Source organism: Asparagus officinalis, chromosome 3 (genome assembly GCF_001876935.1).
Source record: "Asparagus officinalis chromosome 3, Aspof.V1, whole genome shotgun sequence".
Lineage (NCBI taxonomy): Eukaryota > Viridiplantae > Streptophyta > Magnoliopsida > Asparagales > Asparagaceae > Asparagus > Asparagus officinalis.
In genome coordinates, this window is record NC_033796.1 from 16,592,199 (window position 1) to 16,598,729 (window position 6,531).

Below are 6,531 nucleotides of genomic sequence, written 5' to 3' on the forward strand. Positions count from 1 at the left end.
ATGGCGGTTTGATACCCTAGCCGTCACGATATCCTTGATTTTAATATGTATTGCATTTCTGAGGTCATGTCTGGGACATGTCAAAAAATATCGGATATATCGGGCGCCATTTCGGCCAAGTAAAATCGGCCATATTTCATAAACATCGGTTTTAAGCTTATTGGGTCAGGTTTGAAAAACCCGACCCGACCCAATAAGCTCATTAAACCTTTTTTAGGGTTTTTTCCCCCAAAGTCGGCTGTTGGCTGCTGCTTCTCCTCTCCTTGCTCCTCTCCTCAAACTCAAAGCCGACAGACGACGCCGACGACGCCGAACGACTCGACGTTCGACTCCTTCGCCTCCCGATCGCCGTCGATCGCCGCCGACTCCTTCGCCTTCGGATTCGCCGCCGACCGACTCCTCAAACTCAGGTATTTTTTAGTTTTTTTTCTTGTTTTTTTCTTTTTTTTTAAATAATTTATTTTCCCTTCTTTTTTTGGCATTAAGATTATCTATTTGTTTTCCCTTCTTTTTTTGCACTGAGATTATCTATTATTGTTCTTTTTGCACTGAGATTTGCATTTATAAGAAAGTTTTGGAGCAAATTAAGCTTTTGAAACAGGGGATTAGAGGCAAAGATAGTGATGTTATGATGCTTGCTCCTTTGTTCAGTGTGTGACAATTTACGTAATTTGTCTTCTTCTTTTTTTTTTGAAAGGAAGTTTGTCATTCAATGACGTTCGTGGTTCTGTGCAATCAAAAAGACACAATAGGGAAAATATCCCATAAATTTTTGTTTCTGATATTTTATCTGCTATATGCTAGTGAATGAAGAACCTACTTACTGATTAGAGTTACTTAACGTAATCTTTTTTTGAAGAACTTTTTTGCCAGTCTTATTTTAATGTAAGGTGGGTTCTTCCTATGTTAATAAATATTTTGGTAAATTAATTATCCTTTTCCCCAAAAATGAGATAGGGGGCATTTAACAGCCAAGAAAACCGCATTGTCATATTGGAGTGTGGAAGTCCAAGTCCAAGATTCAACAACCATCTTAGCAAGAAAAACATGGGATTTTTGTTTGAGTTATAAAATTCAAAAGGGCTTTGTGCAAAATTCCAAAGTTTAGATGGTTTGTGAAATTTACCATTAATTATTGCCTGGAATAGAAGTGACCAGGCCCAAATGATTAAACTGTTATTTTTTGTGGTTTAATTTTCAACCAACTAAACTATAAGCATGCTAACTAGTTAAACTGTCATTTTTTTTTTGTTTAATTTTCAGCGAACGTTGTACATATAGCTTTTGTTTCAAACTGTTATTTACATAATTGTTTCAAACGTTGTACAATAATTTTGGTAGCTGTGTTGGGAAATCTGATTGATCCTTCATTCTTGCTCGTTGCTACTTAACTCTCAAGTAATCTGTAAAAAAGAAAAACAAAGTCAGTGAGCAACAACAATTTAGTAATTAGTATAATTAGAAAAAAGAGCTTAAAAATAGTAATTAGCATGCTAACTAATAAATTATAAGCATATAAATATTTGATTGAATTGTATAATCACCATGCATGAATCATGATGCACAATTATTTGATTGAATTGTAAATATGTAATTGGTTTTAAATTTGTTTAACTAATTATATGTTTGTTGTCCATTGTAATTTTTAAGAACATGTCATCAGAAGGACAAGGGTCTACTAAGCCGCCAACATCAAAACCGGACGGTAAAGATCCATGTTGGGCATATGGGGAGAGAGTTGGCTCCGATACCAACAAGATTAAATGTAAATATTGCACTCAGACATTTAATGGCGGGATTACCAGATTCAAATCTCATTTAGCCGGAAAGAGGGGGAATTGCACACCGTATATAAAAGTCCCTGATGATGTTAAAAGAAAAGTCTCCGAAATAGTGGAGAATGCAAAGAAGAGCAAGGAGGATAAGGAGACAAAGATCCATAATTTGTTGAGTGAAGTGCATATAGGGGAGGAAGAGGAGGAGCATAACTCCTTGACTACTCAAAGAAGCTCGTCATCCTCTTACAAGTCAGTAGGCCCAATGGACTCCTTTGCTGCTCGTTCTCCCGAAGAGACCGCCCAATTAGTAGCTAAGGGCAAACAACCATCGATGGACTCCAAGCTAAGAAAGAAGAAAAGGGAAGACGTTATGCAATACATCTCCAAATGGTTCTTTGAAGATGGCATTCCATTTCATACAACCACACTTCCCTCTTTCCATCAAATGCTACAAGCTGTGGGGATGTTTGGAAGTCATTTACAAGCTCCATCAATGTATGAGTTGAGTGAGGCTTGCTTGCAGAGAGAGGTGGATGCAACGAAGGAGATTGTTGAGAACTTCAAAAAGACATGCATTGTCAACAGTTGTTCCCTGATGACTGATGCTTAGAGTGATTGAAAGTCTAGAAGTATCATGAAAATAGTTGTACACTCTGCCGGGAGGGTATGTTTTTTGTCTTCACATGATACATCGGCCGATAAGCATGATGCTAACTATATTTGTGACTTTGTGGACAAGGCTATTGATGAGTTAGGGGAGGAAAATGTGGTGTAGATTGTCACCGATGGAGCTTCAAATAATATGGTGGCCTCTAAGAAATTGGAGGAGAAGAGGAAAAACATATTTTGGACCACTTGCGCAGCGCACACCGTGAACTTGATGTTATGCGACATAGGCAAGTTCAAACCCATTCATAATGCCATTACAATGGGGAGGAGTGTATCGATATTTATAGATAATCATACCAAGCCTCTTCAATTGTTTAGAGAGTTTACTAAGGGTGATCTTGTGAGACTGGGGGTTACAAGATTTGCTACGGTATTCCTCTCACTGCAATCATTAAGGGATCACAAGAAAGAGATGAGGCGGATGTTCATCTCTGATCAATGGATGGATTGTAGCCTTTCAAGAACAACAGCGGGCAAAATGTTAGACCCTAGAGGGGGGGTGATTAGGGTCTTATGCTAATCTAATCCTATTATATGCCAATAAAAACTAATTAACAAGTTATCCTAGCAAGTATAAAATATAACAACTATATAAGCTAGGATAAGCAATATGAACAATGAGATATATCCTATATGATGAATATATATATGCAAGGATATATAAACTAACACAAGATGATATATCCTATCAAAGAGATATACAATATGATATATGTAAGGATATGCAAACACAAGGGTAACATAAACAAATAAAATAGTGGATGAAATAAACAATGAGAGAAAGGCTATAAAGATGAATAATTATAAGTGCTAAGCCAAACTCAAACAAGCAATATGATCACGGAGTTCGGACCTTCCGTCCTACGTCTCCGCTCCCCACTCCCAGGGAGAAATCCACTATCACAACAGGGTTTTCTACGTTCACCCGAATAATGTTTACACCTCACACTCGATTTTCTAGCTAACCGAAAACTTTACAATCGACACTCTTGCAATCACACTCTACACCCTCACAAGTGTTGGACCTAGCCGTGTCTCCATCAAGTGCTCGGTTACAACCACTCCCTAGGCTTGTCAACCGACGCCACTCCTCTTGGATTTAAAATCTAGCATGTAGAAATTTATGAATAAAACAATAAATAGCTAGAAATAGAGTTTAGGAATTCTTCTCTGAAAATCAAGTTGGAGAGGAGGATTAAAATGAAGTTCAAACACTGTAGATGATCTTCTCCACTTGTAAAACAATCTTCACAAACAAAATAGTCTTTGAACCCAACTAAAAACCATTTTCAAAACTCTTTTAAACTTCTTTAAAACTCTTCAATGGGTTACTGAAATAGAAGGGGGTTTGGGGGTTTATATAGGAAGAGAAACCAACAGCCAAAACCCCAAACAAAACAACAAAAATCCCAGAAAAACAGGAAAGAGATTCTGTACCCAATATGACCATTAGGAGTTCGGCGGTCGACCGAAAATATTCGTGGTCGACCGCGAACCATATCTCAGACTGAGAAAACAAGCAGGAACTTCGTCGGTCGACCGGTGCGGTCGACCAATGGAAATTTCGAGCTCTCGGTCGACCACGGAGGTCGACCGACAAACTCTTTGCTGCCCACTGACCAATGAACACATGAGCAGTCGACCGGTGCGGTCGACCGAAATCTGATACTACAGAAAAACAGTTTTTAAAAGCTGATTTTTGAGACTTTGGAAAATTGTTAAAAATAACAAATGAAGTCCAAAAACAATAAAACTTTAGGAAATGTATATAAACATGTAAATGAACATGTTACAAAAAGAATTTTCTAAATTGCATTTCCCATTTGTGAAAAATTATCATTTTGCAAAATAGTCCAAAACACGAAAATGTTAACACATGAATTTTGACATTTAGGCTAAACCATGTTTTGAAACTTTGCACAATGATTTTGTAGACTTAATAAAATATGTATATGTTTATTGTTAAGTCCAAAAACTAAGAATATAGTATTTTTATAAATACAATAGAAAATGAAACAAATGAGTATGTATATGAAATATATTTGTTTCATATCTAAGTAGATAAACCAAAACACAATAATAAATATGAAATATGTAATCTCATATTTATGAACATGAAAAAAAAACCAAAACTAGTGTTGTATATATATATATATATATATATATATATATATATGACTATATATATACATAGAAACCAAATACGTGTGTGTATATGATATTGAGCTTAGAGTATCTAACACACATAATATAAAACCTAAAACTAATTACCCAAGCAATGATCTTGATCTTCAATAAGCTCGACTTGGTACACATGCGGATGAAGCTGAACTTGGATCTTGAACTAGAATTGCATAAGCTTCACCGACATTCCGCCAACCTCCTTTGGATATGATCGTTGAGGCTCGATTCGATTCATCCTCCAACTCGTTGTTTGCCTAGAATAAATACGAAAACACAAACACTAGACAAACAACATTAGTTGTAAATTGTTTGTTAAATATCATCAAAACAAGAAGGTCAACAATCTCCCTCTTTTTGATGATGATAAACAATTTACAAAAAGGATATATGCATGAAAGGAAATGAATATATAAATTATAATTCACATGCATATAAACAAGAAAGAATATACTCACAATATTTCTCCCCCTTTGACAACATCAAAAAAGGGACAAAAGAATTAAGAGAGCGAAAGCTCCCCCTATCACTAAGCATAGGTGAGTATAACATATAGAAAGATATAGGGATTGCTCCCCCTATCAAAATGCCTCATGAATATATGAAATGAAGATCATGGCAAACATATGTGAGCAAGCATAGATGGAAAATATGCTAAACACAACTCACATACATAAAGACAAATGAGAACATATATAAATATATCAAAGTGAAAAATATTGTCTCATTAACACAAAAAAATGTAAAAATAGATTTATGAAAACAAATGAGAGAATAACATGAGAATCATGCAAAAAGAGTTTTCGAAAGAAAACAAATCAACCAAATGAAATCATAAATAAACCACAATCACATAAAACCAAACCATCATTGATTTTCAAAAATCAAGAGAGGCAACTCTTTCTAGCTCTTGAGCTAGTATCAACCCATATGAACATTTTAGCACCTGGTAAACAAGATTTGGAAATAAACACTCAATAATCCGAGGGGTTATATGAACACAAACCTCTCATCAAAATCGAAACAAATAATCATGAAAACAAAAAGATTTGATCAAAGAAAAATTGTTTTCATAACAAAAAGATTTTAAAACATTATTTTCAAAACCAAGAAAAGGGAAAAAATAAGAACATTAAAATTCTTGGTTTAAAAATCAAATTTGTTTTGGTACACAAGAACTCTTGGTACCAAAAGATTTAAGGACATGACCACTATCATTTAAGCTCAAAGCCCTAGGGTTATGAACCCTCTTGGGCGCATGTAGTGCACTAACACGGTCAAAGCAATAATCGCTCAAATGACCCTTCCGATTATAATATGTACAATGAAAGAGATCCATTTGTTTTTGTGGACCATTAGCTCATGCACGGGAATCATTAGAAACATTTGCAAACATTGATGGTCTTTTAAAATTATTTTGCAAATGAGAAACCTTATCAAAACAAAACTTTCCTAAGTGGCCATATCTACCATAAATATCATATTTAAAAATATGTGGTCTACTAGAAGTATTTGGCAAATGAGATTTATTTTTCAAATCAAAACAATATTTTGCCAAGTGACCAAAACGACCACAAATATCACATTTAAACACATGAGCATGCTTATGATGAACGTGATGAGTATGTGCATGTGTATGTGATGAAGAAGCTACATGAGATGCACAAGGAGCATTGACATTTTTATGTTTGTGTGCATCATAGCAAAATTTAGCTAGATGGCCTTTACGGCCCTAAATAGAACACTTATAAACTTTGCTATATATGTGTGCATGATGAGTGGATGATTTCTTAGACGTGGCACATATATCCATAAGCTTCTTATGATTATTTATGCATGTTTTCAAGGTTGAATCTAAAGATAAAATGTATTTTTTCATAAGATTCAAGCCTTTATTTTTAGG